The sequence below is a fragment of the Pezoporus wallicus genome, unplaced genomic scaffold (genome assembly GCF_028554395.1).
Source record: "Pezoporus wallicus isolate ANWC-B61680 ecotype Strahan unplaced genomic scaffold, APGP_CSIRO_Pwel_v1 scaffold_8769, whole genome shotgun sequence".
Lineage (NCBI taxonomy): Eukaryota > Metazoa > Chordata > Aves > Psittaciformes > Psittacidae > Pezoporus > Pezoporus wallicus.
The window spans coordinates 1,181,054-1,199,545 of record NW_026642673.1 but is presented as its reverse complement, the minus strand read 5'-3'; the positions used below and the strand labels follow the sequence as shown (position 1 = coordinate 1,199,545).

Here is an 18,492-nt window from a genome sequence, read left to right as displayed (position 1 = left end):
GAGTTGAAAAGCTGCAGCGACCCTCAAAATCGCTTTTACTCTTATTTATCCCAGTCCTCGCAGCTCCCATTCCATGGTAAATAAAATGGGGACCAACATGAAATGCTGATAAATCAGCCGTATCAGGCACAGGAGGCCACGTGGCAAGTTGATTGTGCAGCGTGTTGACTTGAATTGGTTCCAAATTCATTAATTGTTTCCATTTCTCGTCTGATTTCGGTTTTTTTTTTTTGGTAGGTCATGATTTTGGGCAGGTTTGGGGCATCTTGGAGGTCCCTTGAGGGAAAGCAGCCATCAGGAGGGGGAAAGGCAAGGAGGGATTTGCACATTGCAGGGATTTGGATGTTTTCTCTGGTGCTGATGGAGGGGTTGAAGCAAGGCACTCCCTTTTCACTCACCATGGTTGGAAGTTGATGGGGAAGGGTCTTGTGAGTTGATGTGGTTTTGGTTGGAGGAGCAACATTTGTCAATGCCCAAAAGGTGATGAGCACCTACAGCCAGAGAAGTTGGAAGAATCCTTTGCTTCTTTTCATGATTAAGCTTCCATTATCCCCCAAAAGAAAGACAAGAAAACTCCATTTTTAAGGGTTTGGTTTTGGGTCCTCAGTGGTGCCAATCAGCATCTCTTGAGTGGACATCCTGTTTTTTTTTCCCCTGGAAAGGCTCGTTTCTACCTTCTGACTCCTCATAGATGGCTCCTCTTGGAATAGGCCTCAAGGCCTCTTTCCACAAGTTAGAACTAAGAAATATTTAATGAAGATGTGATTTAAGCTTTGAGAAAATTTCTGCTTGAAAACTTGCCATTTTCACTGGGTCACTCCATGGCCCTTTAGAAAGATCTTCTCAAGTTTGACCAGAATCGATGGCCAGGCTACAATTACAGAGTGCTCTTTCCAGCCCAGATTGCCAAATGAGGTTATAAATAGGTCTCTTTCTGGGGATTTCTTGCAATATCTGAAGTCACTTTATAGCAACATTTGATTTTTATGGCAGTCTTCAGGCAGCTGGCTTGAGTCCTGCTTCTGCATAGTGTAGTCATCAACACAAAGTTGGCTGTTCTCTGAAGGGTCAACACATTACTCATTGCCATTGGAGTAATCAGCGCAGGGCTGGCTCTTCTCTGAAGGGTCAATATGTTACTTGTTGTCTATTGGAGTCATCAAAGCAGGGCCAGGTTTTCTTTGAAGGGTCGAAGTGTTTCTCATTGATTTTGCCATCAGTGCAAGGTTGGCTTTTCTTTGAACAGTCAGTGCATTACTCATTGCTGGTTTTTAATAGCTGCTCAAATAAATCTGTGTCAGTAAATGCTTCATAACCACAGTTTGTTGGGGAAGCGGGACATGTATTTTCAAGATGTTCCAAATCCCCCATGGCATAGATGATCTTAAGGTCTTTTCTAACCATTCTATGATTCTAAGATCTTTCCAGAATTTGCCCTTTTCTTGCTTGGAATTTGTCTAAAAATAGGTAAACTCTCAACTTCCGTGGAAATGGAAGTGCCAAAAGATCTGGGAACAGGCTAATGGTGAGTTTCTGGACTTAACTTTATGGCTTCCATTCATTTTCTTTGAATATTAATCAACATGAATTAATGGGTTGACAGTGCAGATTACCAGCATTCCACAGGATAAATGCCATGCCACGTCCACACTTAATCTCAGATGGCTAGATTTCATTTTGTTGGAAAAAAGGAATCCTGAGAATACTCATCTTTCCTCAAGAAACATCAGTTTCTTGAGGAACTGCATTTTCTTGAGGAACTGCATTTTTCATGGAAGAACTCTGTGATTTTTCTCATGAGCACAGACATCAGTAATAGCACCTTGTACCGAGGAGCACCAATCACATGCAGCTCAAATCTATCACAGCCTTACTGCAGGCTATTAATAGTTTATTAACTCCATTTAAACTCAGCCTAAATGCTCCTGGTGTGCCAAGTGTCTCTGCATAGAAATTATGGAGAAAAGAGGTTTGTAATGGAATTATGGAGTGGTGCTGGGGCACGTTTGCAACCCACATCAGGCTCTACAGAGCCACATTACTGCAAGTATTCATGATATAGTATTGGTGAATTTTGAGGGGGGGGGTCCCACTTTGCACAAGGTTTGAAGCATCAAATGCTTCTCAGGAAGTCATTTCCAGCCACATTTCTTGCCGAGTCAACCCAAAGGCTGGGTTTTGGCATGAGCAGCCAAAAGCTGACTGAAGTTTGCAGGGATGAATATTTGAAGCCAGTTGTCACGGAGTAACTGAGGTAAAGGGAAAGCCCCAAATTTTGGAAATCTATTCCCATGAGAAGAACAGTTTTTCCAGCCTGCTCCTTCCTATGGAGAAACTCAAACTTTGGGAAGGGCTAATGGATGGTGAAAAATGTTCTGTTACTGGAAGAGTCTGTGCCCAAGATGGGAATTTAGACTCTATATTCTCTTTTATTGCTGCTACATGCCAAGGGGGGACCCCATCATTTAATCTCAAGCACTCCCTTCTTGCCAAACACAGGAAAATACTTTAAAAATTCATTTTCTGCCCCTCTTTTCACTTTGCTGTGATGTTTCTTTGTCTCTCGTCGGGTATCGAGAGTCAAGCCGGGACATTAATATTGATGTGGACCTCGGTTATTAGGAGCTGCATTGCCGAGTGTGCCAGCAGCATATAAATACTATTATCGGGTAATTAGTGAGCATCAAGCTGAGTTTGGAATGAGCAGGCACTTGGTGTCCTACTTTTGGGGGGGAATTGTCATTTATTTTCTGTTGGTTGGTGGGGTTTCTTTGCAGTGGGTTGTTGGGGTTTTGGCCCAGTGAGGAGCCAGAGAAATGGAAATCCCAGCTTGGGAGCACCTGGGTGCTCAGTGAAACAGCAAGAAGCAAACCAGAGAACAGAAACTGGAAGAAAAAAAGGTCTTCCAGGGTTTTTCCTTACTGGAAACCTCCTGTATTTGAAATGCAAAATCACGTCTGAGTTTCTTATTAATTTTTTACCTTTTTGGTTCCTTCTATCCCTTCCTGCCGGGGTGGAGTTTCTTGGTTTGCAATGTCTCTTCCCGTGCCCCACTTTAATTTTGCTCCTCTGGCCCTGCAAAAGTTCTGGAAAGCTTCAGTATTGCCACAGGGCAAATGCGACTGGGTTGCTGGAGTTGGGTGCACCTGAAGAGTGGGTGCTCCTTGTATTCCCTTGCTCTTCAGCCCTTTTTCCGTAGGGGAAATCTTTTTATTTTATCCTCTTGCCCATCCCCTTCTCCCCAGTAAATACAGGAAGGGTTTTTCTATCAAACAGCGATGATGAGACATCCCAGGGTCATGGCTCTGTCTCCAGATCCTTCTCGGTATCCTGTAACAGGGCTTTGATTGGAATGCTGTGTGAATAATTTAGGGTGTTTTGCATCTTTTATACCTCTGAACTCCCACTAAAAGGGGGTTTGAGATGCTGCTACCTGCAAAATAGTGTCTGAAGGTGATAAAGAAGCCCTCAATTTTTCATGAGCTAAGAGGGATGTGGGTGGGGAGCAGGGAAGCCTCTGAATACAGGGAGGTTTAACACATTAATTTCATGTATTAACATCTGAGAAAGGGCATCTGCAGTGAGCGCAGCATGGTCCTGGTGTTTCCCTACCTGGAAGCATTAGAAAAGCAGGGACGCTGTGGGTTTGTCGTCCCTTGTGGGTAGCCATCGGGTAAATCACTGCATCTCACTGCACCCAGGGTGCAACCCCAACTTCTTCCTCTGCTCTGACCCATCCCCATGTTACTGTCCCCCTGTTTTTGTTTCTCTAATTGCAGCTCAGTCACTGGCTTTCCCTCACCATGGTGGTGTTTTGGGTCAAATCTCCCCATTTTCACACTTCTTCATTGCTTTCGGATGCTCCGGGAGGACTTCTCCTAGCGGGGGCCAGCTGCATCCCAGGGCTGCGCGAGCAGCAACATGTGGTCTTTGGCAGGGTGTCAGCGTCAAGCTGCTGGAAAAGATTTTAAATTCCCGACTAATTTCTTTGCTGTGAAACAAATGAATCTTCAGAAGGGCCTTTCCTCGCAGCTGCTAAACCATCTAATTTATCTGAGTCATTTACAATTTGTGATGGGACTGTTAAGAGCCTGATGTGGGGATCAACATCACTTAGGCATGGGGGTTGGTTTGTTTCTTTATTTAATTATTTCTTTTCTTGGCCTTTTGGGTTGGAATTTTTCACTGGATTTGCCCCCAGAGGCACAAAACTGTGTTTGGAAAACGTCAGCTCCGTCTCTCCAGCCCCTTTGTCATGGTGGGGCAGCTCGGGCTGAAAGCGCAAACCGCAGCCCACCCATGGGGACGTGCTGCCCTGCTACTACTTAACTGCTTCAAAGTACCTGTCTGTGATATGAAACATGCCATAAAATTAATACATTCCAGATGTCCCCGCAAATTCCCTTCAGCTTCGCCATCCACCTGAAAGCAGCTGATGCAGCGAGGCTCCTCGGTCCCTGCTGCTTTTAGAACAGGATGGTGGCTCATTTAGAGTTGCAATTTGGAGTTTGGGGGGCATCACCAGACCAGGGTGATGCCCCCAGGTCCTGCCTGGTGCAGTGTCGGGTGAGGAATCCAGCTACCAAGGTGCCAGGGGGTGATTGTGCTCCTTGGGATTGGGGAAGGTGGGATTTCTCTCTTTACTTTCTGGGGAGATCTTCATCCTTATGGCTGGAGGGGATCTCTTTCTCCTTGGAAGATCTTCATGCTTGGTTTGGGAGACCTCCATCCTTGGAGTGTGGGGAATCTCCACCCTTAGGGTTGTGAGGGTCCTTGGGTTTTGGGGATCTACATCCTTAGGGTTGAGGGGATCCCTGTACTTGCAGTTAAGAAGTCCTCCAAGGATCTCAATGTTTGGGAATGGGGGTTCTCCATCCTTGAAGGTTCTCCATCCTTGGGGCTGGTGATCTCCACCCCTGGATCTGTGGAAGGAGGACCTCTGTCCTCTGTCTCAGGTGAAGCTAGGACCCACATCCCCCCCCCATACCACAACACCCACCTTGTATAAGAACCGTGGGGTGTCTAGCCAGGCTCATACTTGGACATCTGCATTTTTAGGATGATGAGAACCTGCTGCTTCCAGCCAGCTCAGCAAATACAACCTTAATTTATCTGAAGGCTCCACAGAAAACACATTGGTATCTGTGATTGTTGTTGAATGGGGTATTTCCAGGAGACACAGGCAACAGTTTTTCTGGTACGCTCCACATTAGGTCCTTGCTGGCTGGTCTAGAAGTAGATACAAAAGCTAAAATTACTATTCATCACTAATACGTTCATGGCACTAATTAATTTTTAAACAGCCTCACTGGGGACCTCATTGCTAAAACATGATGTTTCCTCCTCCGGCACCATAACTGTTAACTCAAAACAAAGCAGAAGAAAGCTGGGAAGGATGAGAAACTGCAGTGTCCATCAGACGGCATCTGAGCCTTCAACTTGGAGGGGATTTCTCTGATGGCCAAATCCTGCTGCTGTGCCTGGGGGGATGCTCTGTTACACCCACCCAAGCGGATCTTTTGGGGGGTGGGAGTCCAATCCGGCTTCCCTGGAGTGCAGTAATGTCACCTGAGTTGTGAGCACACTCAGGGCAAAGGGGAAAGCTCTTTTCTCCTCCGCCACCTTGAGTCCAGCTATTAATTCCAGCCTTTTAAGTTTCATCTTCTCCAAAAGAAAGGGAATTGAGCAAGCTTCTGCAAAGCGATTTATATTAAAAAAGTCAAGTCCAGTGGTTTTATTTCTAATCCTCGCTTTTAATATTGAAATTAGGGAATTTGGTGGCTTGGGGCAAATCTTCTCTGCTGTTCTCTAGGGCTGGTGGTAGCAGGTTCTGGCCTGAACCAGGTTGAGTGTAAAAATGTGTAAAAAATGACAGTTGCACCGTTGAAATATGTTGGTTTTGCTATTGGGAAGAGGCTTTACTGCATGACAGTGGCAGCCCTGGGGTCATGGAGGGCTGTGACCAAGGGGAACACATGCACGCCCCGAAATGGGGCGATTTCTGTTTCCATATGGAAAAGGGATGTGGCATCTGGTTTCACTCCCAGCAGCTGGCAGCTTGAAGCCTGTGTTTTGCGTGGTGCAGAGTAAAGAGAAAATAAAGTGTCGAATTGTTTGGCATTATCAAGGATTTCTGCTCCCCAGGACTCCTGCATAAAGAGATGGAAATTTTAGCTGCTGGAGCCAAGAAACACACAGAAGTATATGAATTTATTACATTTTATCTCATTCCCCTGCAAACAGCGCTGGAAATGTCAAAAGATCATCTATTGTTTCGTCGTTTAGAAAGAATTTTTGTTTTCTAGTTGTAATTTCTTTGATGCCTGGCTGTGGGGAAGGAAGAGGAATTGGAGCAGGAGCTGGCAGGTTGAATGTGCAGGTTTGTCTGGCCGTGGAGCGCCGTGCATTTAAATTTCTCCCATCCTGGGTTTTTAATTTAACAAATGTAATTAAGGCTGGGGTAGGTGCTCAGATTATTCATTTACTCCAGATGGAAGAGAAAAAATTAAATTGAATGCAAATTCCGTAATCAGACATGAAGTTGAGGGCGTCGGACGTGACGGGGAAGTGTCAGCACATTAATCGGACCGCTTTCCCTAAACAGCACCCAAATCTAAGAGCCAGGGATTATTTGAATAATTGAGGTGGCATTTGATAAGATATCTGATTGCTGATATCTCCTTAAGACTGAGCCCTAATTGTAATTCTCCATCAAGAAGGATTAATCTGCGTAACAGGATGCGCTGGGAATTGTCTGGTGTCAGGCTGCATCCCTTGAATCTTGGTCTTTTATCCAGGGCTGCCATGCCCAGGGAGGGTGCCAAAGTGATTTATAGCTTCTCCTTTTACTTTATACACGTGTCAGGAGGTAGTCAGGTTGTGAGGCTTGGCCGTGGGGATCCAGGGCTGCCCATGGCTTCCAATGTGGGACCTATATTTTGGAGGTGCATCACTGAAGGATGCATCATTGCATTTTTATGTCCCTTCTTAATGTCTTCAGGGCACAATTAAACCCTTTTCCCCTGTAAAATGGAGATGAACTGTCCTGACTGCAGCAGAAGACCTTGCTGGAGGACCATGACTCCATCCATAACACTGGTCATCTGATGGGACCCAGCCTTGATGCTTTTGGAAAGCTGCTGGGGGTCAATGGACAGTGGGTCCCAACTCAACCTTGACTAGGGTGGCAAGAGGAGTTTTGGTTTGTTCTGGCAGCAGGCACTTGGTCGTAATTGTGGAAAGCTTTACTTGCATTTCCAAAGCATTTATGTATTCTTGTAAGAGAAACAGCATTTCTGTAGAGTCCTTTTCACATTAACGGTTGGTTCCTGTTGAAACCAGGCATGTAAGAGTAGGGAGATAGGGGTGGGTGTTCCTTCTTGAATCCCACACCTTGGGTGATATTAGAAAGGAATTAAAGTGGTGAAAATGCCGATTTAAAACCCAAATGTATCCACCTTGAAAATTTGGAGGGTGTGATTTTAGCCAGGCTTTGAGGGGTGCATTCCCAGCCAGACAGGCGAGATTTCCCCTCACAGCAAACCCAACTTAAATCACTTGAGATAAGTTGGGTGTTATCTTAAGGTTGCAAATTGCTTGTTTGCTCCTCCAGCAGGAGCTGTTAATTCAGAACAATTAATGCGCTGTTGACGAAGCATATGGGAGGCGTTCCCAGGGAAAAGAGCCTGTTGGGGATGGAGAGCCCCAGTGTTTGCAAAATCCAATGGATAACTCCAGTTTGTCTTTCTCTTGGGATCCCAGTAGGCCAGGGAATTATCCCCCAGATCCCTGTTGAATGGAGCTAAGCGATGCTCAAACCAACTGAGTCTCTAGACCTAACTAGAAAAAAAGTGCTGATGTTCATTGCTGGGATGAATTCACTGTTGAGGGAGTGCTGCACCACCCTGTCCATCCTTAAAGTATTTCTTCGTGATGAAGAGATAACGACTCCTCAAGTGAATGCTAAAATAATGCCTTTTTGAGAACTCCTTTGCAGTGCCATGAAATGCCGCTCTGGCTCCATCCTTACAGCTTTTTTGCATCATCATGTTGGATACCTGCCAATATGAAGATTTGGATACTTGCAGGTGAAGAACAAAAGCCTCAATCTAGAAATAAGCCCCCAGATACACCAGCAGTGGGTGAACTCAGCTTGCTTCAAAAATTCCTGGGGAAAGGAGCAATGAATTCAGCTCCTTGCTTTTTGCACAAGGGCATAAAACACTCTATTAGACTTTTATGGGATGCTGTGTGAAATACTGCAGCAGTGGAAGATGTTGAAGTTTTGCAGCCCAGTGGTGGCTTGTGGGATGGTCCATCCTTCCTCCACCCTTTCATCCATGCATCTATGCAGCTGTTCATCCATGCATCTTTGCATCCATGTATTTGTTCATCCTTGCATCTCTTCATCATTGCCACCATTCATCCACACATGTATCATTTTTGGTCATGTACCTCTGACCATAATTGCAAACAAATTTCATTAGAAGCACCCAAGAATTTGCTTTTCACATAGAGAAAAAACACAAATCCAACTATTTTCCCCTTAGCATGGCCCAGCACTCAGCAGCTTTTTGCATCTGCCCCTAGAATGATGGGAAAATGTGCTTCTCCTCCCCAAAGGGTTTCAGTTTTGGGGACCACTGCAGCATAAGCCCCCTGAAACTGAGCTGTGAAAGCCAAGCAGGTCGTCTTTAAAAGCTTCTTCTGCAAACCCTTTCCCGTTATTCCCCCATCTGAGGATGGATCGAGGCAGCATCGGCAAATCTGAATAACTAATCAGAGTCCTCATTAACCCCCCGCCGAGATGCTCAAACATTCACTTTGCTGTTTGTGAAGCAGAAAAAAAAAAAGAAAAAGGAAGGACCCCCCCCCCCCCCGCCAATAACCCACCCTGCATTAAAATTGATGTGTTATTAATCCCACTGTTCCAGACCTCATGGGTACCAAATCTGCCGCGGTCTTGCCTGAGGCTGAGCAGTGTGGTGCTGCTTCCATGGGGCACTTTGACTTTCCATTATTTATCGGTGCAGCGTAGCGAAGCCGCTTTTGTTCCTTGGGTCCAGATGTGTTCACATGTGTGCATCCAGGGAAGGGGGGGAGTGTCCGATGTTTCAATACGTGCTCCTTTTGGATAATGCAGATTGCCTGTAGCAGGGCTCCACCATCTCTCCTGGACCATGTTTTGCAGCAAAACTGCTTTGCTTTTCCAGGAATAGAGACATATTTTGTGTGTGTGGGAATGTCTTCAATGTTTAAATAGAATTACAGAACCACAGATTCATTTGGGTTGAAAGGACCTTAAGACCATCCAGTTCCAGCCCCCCTCATATTAGACCATGTCACCCAAGGCTCTGTCCAACCTGGCCTTAAACACTGCCAGGGATGGGGCAGCCACAGCTTCTCTGGGCAACCTGTGCCAGTGCCTCAGCACCCTCACAAGGAAGAATTTCTCCCTTATATCTAACCTGAACTTCCCCTGTTCCAGTTTGAACCCATCACCCCTTGTCCTGTCATTACAGTCCCTGATGAAGAGTCCCTCTCCAGCATCCTTGTAGCCCCCTTCAGATACTGGAATGCTTTTCACCCTCTCTGAGCAAGAATGGGGTTAGTGCATCACTGGAGGGACTGGGGAGGTAGGAGGATGAAATTGCCATATTGTTTTTTTGCACGTTTGAGCATGACCAATATCCACCTCCAGCCCTTACTCAGAGGCTGGAGATGCTACAGAAGCTGGGGAAATCCCAACAAGTCCAAGGTGCTTATTGCAACAGTCCTCATTGCAGATGGCAGGCGAAGTGCTTGGAGAGTCATGGTCATAGAATTATAGAATCAACCAGGTCTTTAAAGATCATGAAGTCCAACTGTTCCCCAGCACTGCCAAGGCAACCACTAACCCATGTCACTGAGGGCCTTGTGTACATGGTGTGTGAAGACTTCCAGGGACGGTGCCTCCAGCAGTGCCCTGGGCAGTCTGTTCCAATGCCTGAGCACCCTTTGGGGAAGGAATCGTTCCTCATCTCCGTCTAAACCTGCCCTGGAATTCCTTAAAGAGTTAAACTGAAATATGAGCTTTCATTTCTGCATCTCTCCTGCTTTTCATGTGCACAGGGTTCCTTGGGTTGTCCCCATAGGTGTACAATTTGGGGCCACTGCAGCTTCCTCCTGGGTGTAGTGTGGGGTATAAAGATAATTCAGCAAAACGTAGCAGTGTTACTGGGCATATCACCATTTGTGGTTGCCACTGAAGGCAGAGGAGCTGACATTAAATTTGTTAAAGAATGATCACAATTAGACATTTATTGTGATGATGAGGTTGGAAATGTCATCTGCTCATGTTGGAAACAAGGTGACACGCTGGGAAAAGCCTTCTTGGTTTAAAATCCTAGCCCTTTTTCAAAAATCCTGGATTTAGTTTTGCTAAAAGCCAACTTCATTAGCATTCGCTTACACTTGATTAAATCTTTATTAACAGGGATGCCCTTGGCTTTTTGCAGTCTGGGTACAGGATGAGGTTCCTATCTGTGCTGTTGGGTGTTATTCAGGTCAAGTAGATGAGGATTTCAGGCATTTTGAGGGATTGATTAGGGCATTTGAGGGGTTTGATGTCTCATTTATGACTCTGGGGCAGCTGTTCCATGTAACCAGGAGTGCCTGGGACACCGTGTATCTTGCTGGCTTGCGTCGCCCACAGTGGAACATCTTGAAGAAGGCATCTCCTCCATTCCCTTTTGCATTGGGAGGACTTCAAAGGCCTCTGCTAAACTTCAAAGGATGCCTTTTGAAGTCGCTGGAAGTCTGTGCTGGCTCAAAAAGGCTTCTCTCCCTCTGCAAGAGTGTTCAGGGAGATGTCCCTGGTGGGGTTTGCTTGTGGTGCTCTTTGTGATGGGGACAAAAATGGCATCTTTTGTGCAAAAGCTGCACAAGCCTGTACTTTTGTCCTACATGCATGCGGCATCTAAGACCTCAGCCCTGATGACCTCCAAGGGGGAAAATCAGTGTACCAGAGTTGTTCTGGCACTGGCAGAGCCTTATTTATCTGTTCCTTTTCCCCCAGTACTGATGCTTTGCTCACATGGTGAGCCCAGATGACTATAGTCTTTCCCACAGGATGGTAAAGTCTTTACAAAGGATTGCTGCAAATCATGAGTTTTTTCATCACGTTGTCAGGGCAAATCCAGTGCAAATCAAATCCCAGGTCCTCAATGTGTGTTTGGTGTCAGCCTCTGCAAGATCCTCCAAGACATTAACCCATGAGTGTTTTTTATTCTTGATCATAAATATGTTTCACAGTTCAGCTTCTGTTGCAGTGGAAGAGTTCTGGACTCAAGCGCCTCCTGAACATTTAGTGTAAACCCAGATTAGGTCTCTAAACCTCTTGGCAGGACCTATGCTTGCCCGAGAAGTCAAGAGGTACCTTGACCTTTCACCCCTTTCATCAACCTTTCCGTGTTTGGGGATTTCTGCCCTATTTTGCCTTGAAATCACCCACTTGCTTTCATCTCTCTCCTTGGGCAATGGCCTCAGGGATGTCCAGATTTCCAGTAGTGGCTCTTCCTTTACAAGCTTCCTCATATACCTCTGCCTTTTGGACCCATACTTCTGGTGGCAATGGTGGACATGGGCTGGGAGGGCACCAAAATAGTGCTAGTGTTATTACTGCAAGTGGTTTGAAGTGGAATTAAAACCAGGAAAAATGGTTCTCATGGACCTCCCATAGACCCACAGGTGTAGCTCTCTGCAGGTGACATATAGGAGAGATGCATCCTTCAGGTATACCTTGGAGATCTGAGAAGCTCTCTGGAGGTGATGTGTGTCATGGCAGATATATTGCATGTATGTTGAAGACCTGAGGAGCTCTCTGGAGGTGATGTATATCTGGAGGTGCATATATCAGATGTACATTCGAATCTGAGCAGCTCAGCAGATCATGTATATTTATATATACCAGACATATATAATCAATCTGAGGAGCCCTGTACAAGGTTACATATATCAAGGTAGATATATTGGATGTATATTGAATATCTGAGGAGCTCTCTAGAGGTGATGTATTCATGCTAGATGCATCAGATATATAATGGAGATTTGAGATGCTCCAGACAGGTGACATATATCAGGGATGTATATGTCAGATGTATATTGGTGAGGCGCTGTCTAGAGGTGATTTGTATCAAAGTAGATGTATCAGATATATACTGAAGATCTGAGAGCACCACAGAGATTGTGTGTATCAAGGGACATATATCAGACATATCTTGGGGATCTGAGGAGTTCTCTACCAGGTGATGTATACCAAAGTAGATAGACATATATCAGAGATCTCAGGTGATGTTTATCACGTAACATAGAGGTAATATCTGTGGATGATGTATATGGAGGGAAGTTTATCAGATGGGTATTAGAGATCAGTGGGGCTTGCCAGATTTGATGTAAATTCAGAGATGTGGGGAATTTTCTATCTTTCATTCATTTTTTTTTCAGTCAAACACAAAACACCCCCACAGCTGTGCTGATCCTTGCTCAGCCCATCTTCACTTTGACACTGGATCTGCTTAAATCCCAACCTCAGCCTCTGTAAAGGCCATATCCTTGGTAGAAGCATAATCACCTCTGACACCTCTGTGGACTTTTCCTTACTAAATAACAGCTGGGGGCTCCCTTGGTTTTGACTTACTGGCTCTTCCCTAATTTGCACCATCTGAGCTCGAGTGTAAAAGCACATTTACACTCAAATGAAGATTGTAACTAACCAGGGGGATGGCAACAGCTGATGTGACCTCAGGGTACAGCCAACACCAATGCCGTTTCATTGCTTTTCCCTTTTTTCTCTCCTTTTCAGACCCGGATTGTACCAGTAACCCTCAGTGAGATCCTGTGCTGGGGATTCACCACCCCCCAGGAACAGAAAAGGACAGGACGGGACCACATCGCCCTTCATCCTTTGCGGATAGACCGCCCACAAGCACACCTCTGTTTTCTGGACCCATCTCGGTTCGACCTCTAAAAATCTAATTTATTAGTTATCCTTCCTTGGAGATGTTCAGACCTGCCCAGACAAAACCATGGGGTCTGATTTAGCTCAGCCATCAGCCCTGCTTTCACCTTCAAGGGGATATTGCCTCCTATGTTTTCCTTGATTCCCCCTGTTTTCCTCACTATCCTGCAAACAATGCATTGCCCACCATGGTTTTCGTGCCACTGCCAGAATACCATCCCTAGTGCAGAAAGCTGCATCCTCTGCTTAAAATTTCACCTTCTCATTTCACCATTTCTCTCAATACTTACATATTCCATCCTTTGCTTTCCCAGGTTGTGATCCCTATCCAGAAGATCTCATTTTTTGGGTGGCAGGAACACACTTGCAGCTCCCTGAGCACCCTCGAAACGGTAAGGGTGCTTTGTTTTGTATGTATTTGGCAATTTTATATATAGAACCATAGAATCACAGAATCAACAAGGTTGGAAAAGAACTTTAGGATCTTCAAGTCCTCACCTTTACCCCATGACTTCCAAGGCCACCAATAAACCATGTCACTGAGGGCCTCATCTACATGTGTTTTGAACACTTCCAGGAACCGTGATTCCACCTCTTCTCTGGGAAGCCTCTTTTAATGCCTGACTAAAAGTAATTTAATATACTAATTGAGCGGGATGTGGTGAGTCCTGACCTCCCTGGGGCTTTATTTGGGGGAATTTATGCTCTTTTCTGGTACACCCAAATTATATCATGCCTTCCCTAGATGCACTAAGCATTTAGGGGGAGATGTATACTTTTTTTTGCTGTGTAGGGAGTCTTGATTTAAAGCTCAAGTGTTGATAACATGTTGTTAAGAGCCCTACAAGCCGTAGCCAGCCTGGAGGAAAACACAGATATATTTTTGTACAAATACCCTGAAATATGGGCTGTTATCACTGCAAACTTTTGGCACATCAGTAGGATGTGGAGAAATGGTCACCAGCTAAAAATAACTGAAACACAGAGCTTAAAATAAGATCCACACGAAACCAAGGGTCTCATAGTCCTTTACTCAACCCCAATGGCTAAAATTAGTGCCTGTCAGAGTGACAAATGTCTTCATCTGTGCCAAAACTGTAGGCACCCAGCAGGTGACAAAGAAAATTAAACCCCATTGGCTGCAACTTCCCTCCTAAAAGAGCAAAGAGAAATCCACCTTCAATATCCTGAATAAGCACCTGACTTCTTCCTAAACTGAGAATACTTAGGGTGGGTGCATCTCAGGGGGAAAACCCAAGAGCTCCGTTTGGTCTACAGTGCAGAAAAGCCTCAACAGCAAGATTATTGCAGGATTATTTCCCCCAGGCTGCCCTTTCAGCCCTGGTTCTTGCCTGTGATCTTCCCTTGGCCAAAACCCTCAAGATTAAGGATGTGATGAAGCAGCTTAATTTCTCATTAGGCTGGTTTTGCCTCTTTCTACTAAAGGTAGAGGCAGGGTTCACTTTGAAAAGACTTCTCTGGTGGGTTTGTAGGGCTTTGGAGCCACCACAAGGACCTGTTATTGGGGAGATCCTGCCTGCCTTGATGCCCTCTTTTTGATCAATATTTTGATGTGAGCTGCCTGGTACATGCATGGAAGGGCTTGTTGCTCTGTGATGTACTTCGGTCATGTTGAGTTGTTCCCCTTGGGGGAAACTGGAGCCTGTGGAGAAAATGAGCACATGTCTGTGGAGGACACAAGCACAGCCTGGCTTGGGAATCATCTCCAGCAAGAAGATCAAACCCAACCCATTAGGCAAGTTGTACAAAGTCCAGACACCTCACACTAAAGGCACAGAAAGATGTGATGGTGGAAGTCCACCTAATCTCCTTCTGGAACAAAAGGCTGGTATTGCTCTGAGTGGTTAATATTAGAAATTATCCTGAAGATATCTTCTAAGAAATAACCTGGTTCCTCTTGACATTTTCCACATTGTAAATGGATCCTTCCATTTTTTAGGCACAAAACTATTTCAGCTTTCCTCCTCCTGAAGTCCTTATCTCCACAGAGATGCCCCGTTGAGGCCAGGCTGTACCTTTTGCCCCTGCGAAGTTGCAAAAACATTCGGCACATTTGCCTCACCCCATAAACACTTCCCAGTCGTTTTTTGTCTCCAGTTGCCTCATTGTGTTGAGTTAAGACAAGGCTGAACATATCTTAGGGTCTACCATTCAGAGTAAATGGAGAAGACAGTGTAATTAAGTGTAATTAAAGGAGCTCAGAACTATCTGTAACTCCCCAGCTTGATGGAGCTTGTATAAATCACTGTGTCACATCTCAAACCTCTCTTTTGTCATGCAAGCTGGAAATACAGCAAAAAAATTGCTTTCAAATGGGCAAATGAAAGATGTTTAAATTGAGGCAATTAATCTAGAGGCTCACGTCGCAATCTTTGGCTTCTTGGCTCAGGGCTTGGATGGGAGCAACTCTCTGCCAATACCAGGAAGCCTGGCAAGCCTCAAGGAAAACCTTATTTTTGTCTTCTGGTTTGTAGAGTCATTTCTCCTTGGGAATTTTGCATTTTCAAAGGAAATTCAGGCATGAGGTAAGAGCAGGAGGAGCTGGAGAGCTGCAAGAGAGGGATGTGAAGCGAAAACTCAGCAAGTCGAGAGCTCTGATTTATCTGCCATATGGGAAAGAGGAAAACAGCCGGCTCCGAAGGGAATTCTTTCCCTCTCCCAAAGGGAAAATTTGCAAGTGTGATAGCAGGATATAGCAAGAAACGAGGCAGATTTAAGGGAGGAGAGGGTTTTATTAGGTGTGCTGCAGCATTGCTCTGTTTTCCGGGCTTTCCCATGGGTGGGTAGAACTTTGCATGCTTCCATGCACATCTTGTCTGTGCTTCTGCAGTTGGGTTAGCCCAGTTTCTGTCAGCCCACCAAAACCCAGGCTTTCATTTAGACCAATCCCTTTGAGCCCACCCAAAACCAGGTTTCTGTTTGTGTTTACATAGCACAATGACTTTTGCAGTGATGGACATTGGCATGATGAGGCCTGTGAGCTTTAATCTGCAAAATAAACACCCCAAAAAGGCAGTGTTGCCCATGAAGTGTTTATGGGCTGCAGCAACGGCTGCAGAAAGTCATTGTGACCTTTGTGGTGTGATCTTTGCTGGAATCATCAATCTCAGTGCCTACTTTGAGGTTGCAGGTGGGTTTTGCACATACTTAAGCTTCTTCTGCCAGTCCATCTCTCCAAAACTCATCGTGTTTATTTACTATCATTTTCTTTGTCCTTCAAGAAGCTTCTCTGAACCTGGCTGGGACCTTGGGGATGGGACCTTCCCATTGCAGGACTTCAGAGGGACTGAGATTTGGTGTTTAATGATAGAAATGTGGGTGCTCAGTGGTTCTTCTCTCATGGGATTAGGAGGTTGGGTTGGAAAATGGAAAGCACAAGGCAGGGTTTGAAAGGATCAGGCAAGATTTTGATCATAAATTATTCACAGCTCACTGCTTGCAGTGAATAACTGTTGGAAAATTAATGTTTTGCAATCCCTCTCAAGGCAATCAGAAACTTTTCCTGGACAAGAGGAAGTTTGCACATTTTTTAGGTTCCTCAGCTACGTTTCACTTCAAAGCTTTCTGCTTTGCCCTCTGAAAAGATTCACATTTTGCTCTTCTGGGAACTTTTGTTGGGCCAGGGGCTGGATTTCACAAAATGCAAGTATTTTCAGGTTACTTTGAAGAAGCTTCTTTGATGTTTCGTTGCACCAGTTTGTTTTGGAAGGTGCTTTAATGGTCTTCCTCTATAAAAATAACACTGTATGTAGTAGGTATTTCAGCTCTCCACTTAAAGAACAAAGTTGTTTAATGCTGCTGTTCAAGGTACATTAACCTTGTCTACTAAAGCTCTGACTGGCTCTTGCAGGTTTTATTCTCCTGTTTATGTTGCAGAGATATCCCTGGAGCCTTTTAGGGATGGGGATCTTCGGAGAGAAGAGAAATATTTAGTGGTAATTGTTGTTCTCATAAGACATTTTCAGTAGCAGGTCCCCTCTTTCTCTGGAGCTAAAGCTGGGAGAACAATTTTAAAATATTAAATTAACAAATGCAGATGTTAATGAAATAAATACTGTTTTCACCCTGCACCCAAAGGAGATGTTTATGCATTGACCAAGGGCTTTTTTAGGAGAAAAAGTAGGAAAGAGGGTTGCTCTGATAACTTGATAGCTGGATGCTGGGAAGGGTTCAATGATCAGCATTTAGGCAACCAGCATCTTGGGTGAGAGCAAAGGATGCTCCCAATGCAAAAAAACCTCCTGGGTTTGGATAGAGGAAATTTGGGTACCAAATATTCCTAAAACCGATTAATAATATTTGGTGGTATGGTGGTATTTCTTGCACAGGGACTCCTGGAATCCTCAGATGAGGCTTCACATGAGCCTGCTTGGAAGCAACCTTAACCATGAGTCATGGCCAAGAATGGGTGATGTCTTGAAATCTGGGATTCTTCCCCATTTTCAACCATTTGACAGCATTTATTTTATTTTTCATGAGGTGGTGGCATAACAGGGTTATAGCTTATGAGAACCTGGAGGTCATCTTTCAGCCTCACAGGTGAATTTAAGTGAAAATAAGCAAAAGTTTGAAGGTTGCTGAATGGAAATGAGACTTTCAAGAGCAAGAGGGTTGCTCTTAATTCACTTTATGGCTAGTGAAGACTTAGCATCACCCACCAAGGGTGAACCTGTCCTCGCTGGTTGTTCAGACCAAGATGTATGGTCCTCTGGAGGTGCCCATCCTTTCCCCCTCAGCTGTATTTCTTCATTTCAACTTAGATGAATATATATCATAAATGCCAGCATGCAAAAGCCTCTGTGAAGAGCCCACTGAGGAGGGAGCATGGCTAACACGGCGTCAGTGCAAATCCCAAAGCATCCTCTCTTCAAAATACCTTTTATAAAAGGCAGAATTCCCTTAACAGAGACAAGTACCTTCCCATGGGTGGAAGACATCCTCAAGTATCTCTAATAACTTTGAAACTTTGGGTAGAGCAGAGGAAATGCCTGAAAAGCTGATTTTCTGATTTCTCATGTTGAGTCCTCTGTTATCAATTGCATGTTTTGCTGCAGGGAAGGAGCTGCTGAATGAGCTAGAAAAAATGATCCCCATTGATTTAGAAACAAGAATTGCACCTTGCAAAGCTAATATTAATATCTGCTAAAAATGACAATGTGGAGTGCAATAATGTGGGGTTTTCTGCATTGAGCCCCTACTTCTAATATGGTTTTTCAGCTGTTTTATGAATCAAGGAGGTCACATTCACCTGGGGTGTTGTGGACTTGGATTTTTGGAATGTTTTAAGGCATCAGTGACCACGCTATAAAAACCCCCAACTCTCAACTTAGTCTTTAATTATTTTTATTTGAAAGAACATGTAATAAATTGCTGGCAAAAAGCAGCACAGCTGATAAATCTGAGACTCTTTCAGGTAGACACATACTCTTCAGGAAATATATTTCCAACTTAATGGCAATATTTCAGTGATAGGT

The 18,492-nt window shown here is 44.7% G+C and overlaps 1 protein-coding gene across 2 annotated transcripts in view; it reads left to right on the top strand.

The window, feature by feature from the left end:
- Positions 1–18,492, top strand: part of PKNOX2 (PBX/knotted 1 homeobox 2) — a 77,103-nt gene that overhangs the window by 32,668 nt on the left and 25,943 nt on the right. The window contains exons 2-3 of one of the 2 annotated variants that reach the window (XM_057431943.1): positions 12,842–12,993; positions 13,312–13,389. The gene's annotated coding sequence lies outside the window, so the exon portion shown is untranslated. Of the gene's footprint in view, positions 1–12,841; positions 12,994–13,311; positions 13,390–16,777; positions 16,954–18,492 lie in introns of those variants that run through there. The other variant, XM_057431944.1, reaches the window with a different exon arrangement.